The sequence below is a fragment of the Cebus imitator genome, unplaced genomic scaffold (genome assembly GCF_001604975.1).
Source record: "Cebus imitator isolate Cc_AM_T3 unplaced genomic scaffold, Cebus_imitator-1.0 Scaffold63, whole genome shotgun sequence".
Taxonomy (NCBI): domain Eukaryota; kingdom Metazoa; phylum Chordata; class Mammalia; order Primates; family Cebidae; genus Cebus; species Cebus imitator.
The window spans coordinates 3,071,907-3,084,105 of NW_016107378.1; positions in this window are offsets into that span (position 1 = coordinate 3,071,907).

A 12,199-nucleotide genomic window follows, 5' to 3' on the forward strand; every position below is an offset into this window, starting at 1 on the left:
CTCCACTCCTTCAGTTCTGCCAGTCATGCTACAGTTAAACCCAGGCATATGCATAGCACTCCACCCTTTGCCCTATGTCTGTTGTGCTAGTGGTGAGTTTTAGATGTGTGTTTCAATGACCTCCGCTTAAAGGCCTTATAGGGCTTCCTGGTAATGCTCACCTCTCAGCTTCCCATTCTACTCTCTCCTATATTCTTTCCACTAGGCTGCTCTGGCCTTCTTTCAGTTTCTTGAGCATCCCACACTGCCTTCTGCCAGAGGCCCTTTGCACTTGCCACTCTCTTTCCAGAACATTGCACTTTTCCCTCGTGAATGTAAGACAGAGATTATTTTCTGAAACAATCTTCATTGTCCTAGACTAGATCATGTCCCTCTAATTTACCCTGTTGTTATTGTGTTTTGCTCTGTTGTAGCATTGCAGTGGTCATAAGCACGAACTTCTTAGATCTCTTACTGATGGACAGCCCCAGCTGCTGTACTCCAAATCCATCACCATATCTCTGCAGAGGCCACACTTCTCAACGGCTTTTCCCAGCCTATAGCTAAGCCCACCACAAAAACTAAGCCAGTTCCATGGCCTTCCCAGAACATCCTTAGGATGACCCTGAATCTAAGACCACCCATCCATCCATCCTCCCTTCTCTCTCCTCTTCACAGAACTACTTCCCGGTCTGATGGCTTTCCTGGCCTTCTCTAGCCTCCCCACTGCCATTTTCTCTTATTTTTTCCTTTTATTTATTTTGTTTTGAGACAGGGTCTCAGTCTTTCACCCGGGCTGAAGTGCAGTGGGGTGATCCAGACTCACTGTAGCCTCAAACTCCCTGGCTCAAGCGATCCTCTCACCTCAGCCTCCTAGTAGCTGGGATGACAGGCATGCGCCACCACACCTGGTTAATTTTTGTATTTTTTTTTTTTTCAGGGTTTCGCCATGTTTCTCAGGCTGTTCTTGAACTCCTGGGCTCAAACAATCTACCTACCTTGGCCTCCCAAAGTGCTGGGATTACATGTGTGAGCTATTGCACTCCACCTCCAATTTAGGCATTTTCCCCAATAAATACCTTACCTGTTTATTCCTGTCTTAGTGTGCATCTTGGTGGACCTGAACTAACGCAAGTATCTATTATGGTGATAAATTTATGCTTATGTGTGTAATTTTTTTTTAACAGACTAGTTTTTATTCCTTGATCTCATTCCTCAAAGCAAACCTCTTTTTGACTTTTTTTCATTAAACAACTCAAAGCATTTAGTTTTATACATATAAACAATCATATATGTGCAATTACTTGACAAATGCGTACCTCTCAGAGTAGATGAGGGCAGAGACCAGATTGAGCATATATTTGTCTTTGGTTTATCATTAAATCCCAGGACATCCACTAGGGCTGAGCTCTCACACTGTGAGCTCCCACAGTGGGTGCTCATGAACATTTGTTAATTTCACAGTGATTGAAACAATTAAAAATATAATGCAATAAAAATGGAAGGTATGCTTAAATGTAATGTATGTTTGTCCTAATTATAGGCTTTGTAGTTATTTTTCAACATAGAAAACTGAAATTGGGGCATATTCCTGGAGAAGAAGGTAAATAAGGCAAATGTGGTCAGTCACAGCAGTCTATGTTGTAATATAGGGACTTATAATTGGATCACATTTCAGTGTGCTTGTAGGATGGACCTCTGGTTTTTCCTTCCCTAAGCCATAATAGCTTGGTAATGGAGAATACGCTAAAAAGTGTCAATCCAAACACTAACCAAGATTGAGCAAGTCAGCTAGTAGGCAAAGAACGCAGTTGACACTGTTTTGAGACTTGACTTGCTTGAAATCTATAGGGAACCAGCTCCAGATCTTGGGCAAGTCACTTTGCCTCTCCAGATTCTGATATTTCCATCTTTACCATGAGACGAGTGGCCTGGAACCTCTGAGTCACCTCTAGCTTGGGTAACCCTGGATTCCAAGTGGAGAGGAGAGAGAGGGTGGGAAGGAGGGACCTCTTTCTTGTTCCTTGCTGTGTTCCCAGTACCTACCTCAGTGCCTGCATTTCGGGAGGCACTCAAGAAATCTTGCCTGAACGAGTGAATGAAAACCTGAATGGAGAATACCTCTTCTTTCCCCTGGGTACACGCTGTTTCAGGGCCCCAATCTGTGCTAGCAGGGGAGGCAGGAAGCAGCTGTTTACCTTTGAGGGAGCGGCTGGGTGATCTGCCTGTGTAAACAGCCATTTACCCAGGTGTCAAGAGGAGCAACTGAAAGAGAACACACATTTATTCCTTTCCTCATGGTAATGATCCAGAAATCCTGGCTTGTCTCTGCATTTTTCCGGGCACTGCTGCAGGGGGAGCCTAGTCTTTTTCTAACACAGCCCCGGACCAAGCATGATCCCCAGTACTAGTCTCTACTCCTACCCCAAGTCACTTCCTCTCTAGTCACCCTTCTAGTCACCTGTTTATGCTTCAGGGCAAAAACCAGTATCTGAAGTTACCTTTTAATTGAATGTTTTGGCCTGCCTGTTGTCTGTATCCTTTTCCTACTATGTAAACACCTTGAGAATAAATTGCTTTGTTCCATGCTCTATCCCCACACCTGGAAGAATGTCTGGTACTTGGTGAGACTGCTCAATCAATGGGCAAGCAAGGTTTGTACCAAGCCTGGTTTAGTGCACTCCCCAACCTGAAAGGGTGCCTGAAATTCCCATTATTAAGGATCACCTCTGGGTTAAGTCTGCATTCTTCACTCAATCATAGCACGCCACTTTTAACTTTGTCATATTTCCTGCTTTTACTTACTTATTTCCTCAATTCATCTTCCCTCTTTAATTTAAATAAATGTATTTAAAATGCAAATTGTATGTCATGATTATAAATGGAAACCAATTGCACTTTCCATAAATAGAAAGTAACCATGAAAATAAATACAATAATCACCAGCTGAAGTGGCAAGAGGATGGTGGATGGAACTCTATTTCAACATATTCTTTATTTTGCAATATTGGGTATTTTACTGTAAGTATTTACAAGCATTATTTTGATACAGGGTTCATAGACTTCACCAGATGTCCAAAGGAGCCCACGTCATTTTCCTTAAGAATACCAGAGTAGAGATACCAAGACATTGACTGCCAAGCTTGAGATCTTTCTCTGTTAAAAAAAAAAAAATATCAAATAGTATTAGGATGGTATAAAAGACATGTTAGCACCAAACTGAGACTTTCTCTATGATATAATAAAAAAATTATCAAATAGCATTAGGATGGTATAAAAGACGTTAGCATCAAGCTGAAACTTCCTCTATGATATAATCAGAAGGACTGACAGGAAATAGAAAAGGGGCCAGGTATAGCATCTCACACCTGTAATTCCAGCACTTTGAGAGGCCCCGGTAGGTGGATTGCTTGAGGCCAGGAGTTTAAGACTAGTCTGGGCAACATAGTGAGACCCTGTCTCTATAAAATTTTTCTTAGGGAATTAGTTGGATATGATGGTGCATGCCTGTAGTCCCAGCTACTCAAGAGGCTAAGGCAGGAGGATCACTTGAGTCCAGGAGTTTGAGGCTACAGTGAGCTACAATTATACTACTGCACTACAGCCTGGACAACAGAATGAGAACCTTCTCCTAAAAAAAAAAAACAGAGAAGTGAGTGACTTTCTTCATGTAACTTCGTGTCTGTGGGCTCTATTAAATTATCTCAAGGAAACTGAGATGATTTAATGGAGCCCACAGGCAATAAGACTTCGTAAGATGTTCAGAAACCCCAATTGTACATATATTACTTAGGGTTAAAATTGCAAATATATTAGTACCATTATTTTGGATTATCAGTTCATATCATTAAATATTTGTTGAGGGACTATTATATACACAGCTCATGTGCTAAGCCCATGTACTAAGTATCTCTTGAGTAACGTGAGTGGAGAATGACTATGTAATCATGGCTATTTTAAAGTGTATGACTAGTAACTCCAATATCCGGACACTCTTAGGGTCTGCTCCTCATCTGTTTCTTCAGTCATGTGGTTTTGTCTCCTTAAATGACTGGTAGTTTGAAATTAGATACCAGATGTGTATATAAAACTAAGATAATTTGAGCCTCTTGGTAATTTTATTTTCTTTCAAAGAAGATTCATTTTTATTTTTAGTAAACAGCATAGAGGCAGATCACCTAATCCAATCAGGGATAATGTTTAATCAAAGCTGGACTTTGTTATTTGTGAGGGTTGGTCTATTTCTGGTTCACCCTTATGTTCTAGAGTATAGCCCTTGGTGGATGTCAACTAAAATCTTGGGATACTTATCATGGACTCTTTTCCTTATAGGGCTCTGAATTCCAGTTTTTCCATATAGTGTGATAAGACTGCCAGAAGCCTAGCTTAGCTTCTCTGCTCTCAGCCACTACTTGTGAATCAGCTTAAGGCCTTGAGAGGAAAAGCAGACTGAACATCGAGGACACCTCTTTGTACTTCCCTTTTCTTAAGAATCTTAGCCCCTCAAGTCCTTGCTGACATGGTAGCTCTCTAATGCCTTCAAACCAAATCAATCGAATATTTTGTCTGGCTTTTCTGGTTGCCCTTGGCTAATGGATTGATCTGTGACAAACAAGTCTGTCATTACAGCCTACAGTCCATATCCTTGCATGGGAAAAGCAAATTACAAAAATGAAAGAAGAGTTACCTAATCATTTACATTGGTTACCTGTTATGCAGTATTTCATTTCACTTTCTATGCTACCTATTTTTTGTAATGTTTGGACTCTAGTTTTCAGTGAAGATATATTTCATAACATGAGGAAGTTTGTAAGGTCATTTCCAAAAGATGAAAGAAATTAAAAAGGCATAACAAAATAGCTGGAAAGTGAGCTTGTCCTTATCTCTGTTTCCTAATCTGGGAAAGTCAAGCTTACAGAGAATCCAGCATTAGAGGGAAAGGTATGGTACCATGGTTAGACTTATGCTGTTGATTATGGTAGCCTTCCCTTACAGTGTCAAGAGGCCTCTTGGTTCAGAGTTTTTCAAGGTTGGTGAGTTAACTGTAGTGACTCCGAATTATTTACTGGGTCATTTAAACTACTTGATCTGCAAATAAAAGGGAAACTGAAATTATAGAAATCTTCCAACTCTAGGAAAACATTTACTTAGCCAAACTAACTTTAGCATGCAACTAATTAAAAAGGACTTCCTTCTTGGAAAGAGAGACACATATTCAGAGTGCTGTAATTTATTTAAGAGTTCATTTTGAAAACTCTATTCCATCACTTTGTAAGTGAACACCGAAGTCCAACTTTGGAAATTAATATTCACGTGAGCTAATTTTTATCTTACTGATTCTACCCAGACTTCTAGCCCTTTAAGATGATTTTGAGTCTGAATCTCATTTCTAACCATCTTAATTAATGTTTTTATCATTATGTCAACTAAGAATTCAGTGGATGTATTTTCTATGTCCTAACCTGCTTATTAAAACATTAGGAACATTTAAAAAAAAAATCAGAACTGAGGGCAAGATAAAATTGGACTTTGCTAAAGACTTCTTCCAGCCTGTCAGTAATGAATCAACACCTTTGTATATGATTGTTCCATCTGCTTGAAATCCACTGACTACATTATAATTTTATCCACATTTCCCTCTTCCACTAGAGCTGCTAAAGAATTTATTCCCATTCAAGTCCTCTTGGTGAACTAACTTAGCTATAGATCACAAGAGGCAGCCCTTGCATACCACCTGGCCCATGCCCCTGGCCACAGCCTATTGGACCAAGGGTAAACTCTTGATGAAAACTGGGCCAGATTCTCTGTTTCAAGAATTTCACAAACACAAGGGTCATGTGACTTTGCAGCTGAAGCTACCATCATGGGGCACCCATGATGAGCTTCATATAAGCAGAAGGGTGAGGAGAAAGAGACAACCAAAGCATGCATGCTGAGAGAAATATAAATTTGAAACCACGAAGAAAGAAAAAGACAAAGAGAGTAGCTTCCTATTGGCTTCCCAGTTCTCTGGAGGTCTGACTTTGATAACTGCACTTCGATTCTGTGAAGATTTTTTTCCAAAATTTTAAAATAAACTCCCCTTTTCTTGGCATGAGCAAATGTTATAGGTTGAACTGTGTCCCCTACACAATTTATTTGTCAGCCAGGTCCAGTGGCTTATGCCTGTAATCCCAGCCCTTTGGAAGTCCTAGGCGGGTGGATCACTTGAGGTCAGGAGTTCGAGACCACCCTGGGTTTTTCAGTAGAAACCCAGTCTCTACTAAAAATACAAAAATCAGCTGGGCATGTTGGCACGTGCCTGTGATTCCAGCTACCTGGGAGGCTGAGGCAGGAGAATCGCTTGAATCTGGGAGGTGGAGGCTGTGGTGAACCAAGATCATGCTGCTGCACTTCAGCCTGGGCAACAGAGCAAGACTCCATATAAAAGATTAAAAAAAAAAATTCATATGTGGAAGTTCTAACCTCCAGTACCTCAGAATGTGATTGTATTTGGAGACTAAGCTTGTAAAGAGGTAGTTAGGTTAAAATGAGGCCCTTAGGGTAGGCTCTAATCCAATCTGTCCTGTGACCTTATAAGAGAGAGGAAGAGACACCAGAGAAGTGCACTCACAGAGGGAAGGCCACATGAGGACACAGTGAGAAGGTGGCAGTCCGCAAGCCAAGGAGAGAGGCCTCAGGAGAATCCAAACCTGCTGCACCTTTATTTGGGACTTCCACCCTTCATAACCATGAGAATATGAATTTCTGTTATGAAAGCCACACAGCCTATAGTATTTTGTTATGACTGCCCTAATGGACTCATATAGCAAGTCTAAGAGGGTTTCACTTCTTTCCATTGCACGTAACAGAAAACTAGGACTCAACTGGATCAAAAGATGAGATTGAGTTATTTTACAAACTAGAAATCAGAACAGAAGGAGCTCCAGGTTTAATCAGTGACTCATGACTTCATCAAGGATCTATGTTCTTTCTTTGTTTCTGCCTCTCCATTCTCATCTCAGCGTGTCAGCTCTGATCTCAAGCTAGAGATCTTCTCATGCTGATGAGCTGGCTACAGCATTTGAAGATATGACATTGTCCAGAAGAAGAAACTATTATATATTTTTTGAGTGTTTCTTTTTAAAAGCAAGAAAACCCTTCTTAGAAGCCCTCTTGTACTTTTTTCCACGTCTTATCGACCAGAAATGCATCAGAGACCATGACTACAGTAATCATTGGCAGTGAAAATAGGGCCATCATGAAGGATCCTCCCTGGATAAATATGGTCCCAAGGAGAAGGGAGAACCTAAATAAAATAGAGGTAGGATTAAGGAAAAAGGAGAGGGAATGAATTTGGAGTAGGTAACCAGCAGTGCCTCTGGTTTGTTTTACCAATGCTCCCTAGACAGGAATTCTGTGCAAAATTGTCTTGGGAGATTTTGACAAATGTGTTACTGAAATAGCAACACTTTCTTTAATGACACTCCTCTGATCTATCAATTTATTTAATATATACCAACAACAAGCACAAAATAAATTTGGATTTTCATAACCCTGCGTAACTTAAACTTTTTGTATGCATTATATCTTTTGCTATAGATAACGATTTTACAGAATGAGAAACTGAGGCTCAGAGACTTGAAATGATTTGCTTGAGAACACACAATGTTTGTCCTAGCATAGTGAATACAATGACCAGGAGGCACATGTCAGTAGTGATGGATTAGATTGGATTAGAGCAATAAATCAGTAAAATGGTAGGAATCTAGGTGAGATTATGAGGACCTTGAATGTCAGAGGAAGGAGTTTGAAATTGATTAAACATATAATAAAGTCTTAATCTGAGGCATGATCTGATGAAACAATATATCAGAAAGATTGATCAAACACTGGTTTCTAAAAGCAGTTAATAAGTGGCTTAACCAAATAGCAGACAGAGGCCAGACTTAATTTGAGATTCATTCATTTTCCTCCAACCAATATTTATTGAACCTATACTATGTGGGAGGTCCTGTATTCAGCAGTAGGGTTAAGAGGATGTACAAGACAGGTATGGTCACTTTCCTTGTATCAATTAAGGTCATAAGGGTCTGTATTAATCAGGATAGGCTGGGCCACGCTGCTGTAACAAATAAACACTGGATATCTGGTAATGCAACACCATCAAGACATATTTTTGCTTGTGTGAATTCCGAGGCATGAATTGTCTTCCATCTGGTGTCTGTGTCTTCCAAGGCCACCATAGTAGGTCAAGAAAGATATAGAGGAAGCATACCAATTCTTAACTGCCTCAGCCTGGAAGTGGCACATATTACTTCTGCTCACAGTCCGTTGACCAGAACTGGTCACATCATTCCCCACCTAACATCAGGAAAAATTGGGAAATACATACTGGGGAGCATTATGTATTTGGTGAGAATTAACTGTCTCTGCCACAAAATTTTATAATAAATACCTTAGGTAAAGGTCTGTCTCTTCTTTATTCACTTACAAAGTTGTACTATGCAAGGAGTAGTTATATAAACATCATTTTAATGACAACTTCTGCTTGAGGAGAAAAAGCATCATATTAACCTTGCTTTCAGACTGTGTATCTAAGGAGAAGATAAAGAATAACAAGTCCGTACTAAAGAAAGGTGACATTTTAATTTCTTTGCCCTGCAGTGATGTAGTGGGGAGACCTCACTTTGCTGCTTTTGTGTCCTTAAGCAAGTCACAGAACCTTGGTGAGCCTCCTTCAGCTTAGGAAAGAGAATAATACTTATCTACCCCAGAGATATGTCATGAGGATCAAAATTTAAAATATAGATCTTGCAAATGTCTACATGCCACCATCATTGACACACAGAAGAAACTAATTAAATCTTAAATGAACCTGCTCTATATGTGTCAAAACAAATTTTAGATTAGAACTCACAGTTGCGTTGTTTTCACACCATCATATATCCTCTCGCATCGAATCTAACTCAGCTGCTTGGACTTCAAAACTCCATGATGTTTCTCTTCCAAGTCTGTCTCCTCCCCATATGACTTCCCAGCATCTTATCTCACCAAACTCTTACCCTCAGCACTCACTCACTCCTCCTGCTCCACAATTTTGCTTCCTGCTTGAAACTTTTGTTAGGTCTCTAAAATACTCTTTCCATGGCACCGGTTGCATTATTGCAAAATAGGGGGCTCCTCCTTACTCTTTTCTAGGCCAGTCCCTCCAGAAGGATCATGCTTTCTGAGCCATTGACATGGGGCTTGGCCATCTGATTTGCTTTGCCCAGTGAAAAGTAAGTGGGAATGATGTGAGCAGAAGCTTTGACAGCCATAGTGGGTTTGCACTCTCTTTTGCCTCTCTTTCAAGAACTACATGCCCCAGATAGAAGCTTCTTTTTCACCTTTGGTCCTGAGATGAAGATGTACAAATGAACAGCAGCTGATGGGTGATGGATATCAACAGGGCCGAGGAATAGTCCTCTGTGCTGGTAACCCACTAAGATAGTAATGGTTATTTGTTACTGAAGTTTAATCTACCCAACAGATGGCTGATGCAACCCAAAATTCTCACCACACATAGAATCTTTTCTCTTTAATAATGATGTTCAAAACCTTCCTCCACCAGGATATTTTTTCATCCCTCTTGCCTTCCCAAAATGCCGTCTACTTTCAAATGCCTTCTCCAAGAAGGTTCCTCTGATTATCCTGATCGTAAATGATCCTTCTCTTTTCTAAGTAAAACCCTAACATATTACCTGTAACAATGTCTGTAAATAAATGTCTGTTGACTACACTAGCCTGAGAATGCTTTTCCTATGGTACTGATTACAATATTTCATTATTACACTACTTTCCTCATGTCTTGTCATGTTTAGTATACACAGGGATCATGCTTTTTCCGTTTCTGGAAACATAGTACCATATAATTAGAAAGGCACAGTAAACCTTTGTTGAAAAATAAATGACACGGGTTTCAGCTCTGGGTAATCACACTCTACTCTCTTGCTGGCACTGAACACAGCTCTCTAACTTGGTGCTTAAGCACACAGGGGGAATTCAGTTGGTGATGGTTCCAGATTAAGAGGGCTTAGTCTTTCAGTTGAACAATAGTTGAAATGTGGTTTTGTACTGCAGAACAAGTTTTAGACTGGTGAGATGCAAAAACTTCCTTAAATCCCTTTCTCTGGGCCTGAGAATTGGCCAGTTCAGTCACACAAACATTAACCAGGACATTGGCTCTACAGTAGCTAAAATTTTGTTTTTGTTGTTGTAGGTATGTGAGAAACTAACCAGAGTTCCTAATTCTAATGAGCTCTCCAGATTTATGGCTGCAGCATCACCAGTAAGGGGTAGGGAGGGGCATATAATAAGCTACTCTCAGAAGATCAGAAAGAAAAGGGAAGGTGAGGAGGTATGATCTAGAATGCTCAGGGTGGTGTTTACATGACGATCTCCATGCCTTATGAAACTGACTTTATGTCACAGTGAAGAAGATATTTTGAGGAACAGTAGAGAGTACTTCTTAAATAAATAGTTACTTCCTCCTGGGGAAAAATAAAACAATTAAAACGTAGTAGCACTGGGCAGTTTGGCCAATAAACAAGCAACTTGGATGGAAAAAGAATCAAAATCAAACATGGATTTTACTCTAAGGTCTAGGCTAATCCAGGACACTCATGGAATTTGTTGTGGGTGAATGAGGGAGGAGACAACATGAGGAAAGAGGCAATAGGCAGTAGGGGAGGCCAGCTTTAGAATCAGCCACACGAGTTACGAGAGTGTCATTTTCAGTAGCTGTCCTACCTCAAGATGTTCCAACCAAGTACCAGTTCTGAAGAATCTTCAAAACTTCATTGCCATCTTCATTTCCTGCCTGCCCTAGGCTTCCGGGATGTGTGGGTTGGGATAACAGGTGGAAGGGAAGACAGCAATGCTATTTCATTGCACAACTCTAGGGGGCATCATCCACACTGCATTTATGTAGCGGAATGTAATTCTCCCTTTCCTCCCTGTGGCCTCAACATAGAAGATATGTTTTTCCTGAACCATTTCAAAAACCACCTTTCTATTTGATTTCCATTATATATTTAACCGTTCTTCAATTCCCAAAGCGCTAGTTCAAAATTTTTAAATCTTTTCCTTTCCTTCAACATGTTGTTGACACAGGTTAGAGAGAATAGATGAAGCTAAATGATTTTACCTGCTTTCCTTAAAAAGAAAATCTCTTGTGCTAACTAACCTCATTTTTTAAAACATGCATTTTAAAAAGTGCAAATCCTCTAATCTAACTTGTAAAACATTTAATATTTTGGATATATGGCTTTAATGACCATCCAGAAGTCACAGTGGCTGGACAATAGGAGCTGCCAGACTATTGTCCATTGGCCACAAAGCCATGAGGTGGCTATTTTTCCCAGGTCAAGAGGTCAAGCTTCACAGCATTAATTTTGCTGAGTTTCTTTGTTATAAATAACAAACAAGGTCATTTATTTTCATTTTCTTGTTTCTAATTGCATGCATCTTCTCCCGAGGATGAACTCCATAAACAGGTGGCTAGAATGCTGGGGAGAAAACTTGAAACTGTTCCAGAAAAAGAGGGCATGTCCCACTCTGGCGAAACAGTTTGATGAGTTAGAGATTTAGTCACTGCAGGATACGCACCTGCACTATTACTCCAAAAGCAAACACTCATCTGTTTGGCACGCACAGATCTATGTAAATTAGGAGAGATTTTGCTGCGAGTCCTTGGCTGTTCTGTGATCAAATGCAATTGTTTCTCATTTCTTAAGAAACAGAATCTTTATCAGACTCAGTTCTTGACTTGTTTATTTTTACAATGTTATTGTTTTATGGTTATTAAAAAATAACATGTCACATAAATTAAGCCTAGAAGCACGGATGCTTATTGAAGAAAGGATTGTCATGCAAGCTTCCAACTATGAGAGATATTTATGTGCAATGGTATATAGACCTGTCATAGAAGTGTTTGGTTAATATCTGCCTAATGATTTTCTCTCCTTAATGCCTCTATAGCTGTCCCTTAGTGAAGAATAAAATTATGGACTGACCCCCACCCATTTGCTAAGAAAGTACTGGGTCTTCAGCTTCCATTGTTCAGCCGGTGGTCTTTGTGGACAACACTAGGGGCCCCTCCTGCTGAAGACTGTCTGGATTTCCTGATTTTCACTCCTGTATAAACCCCCTCCCCCATTACTACTTTTGTCTCTTTGCGGGGGAAAAATCTTTTTCACTT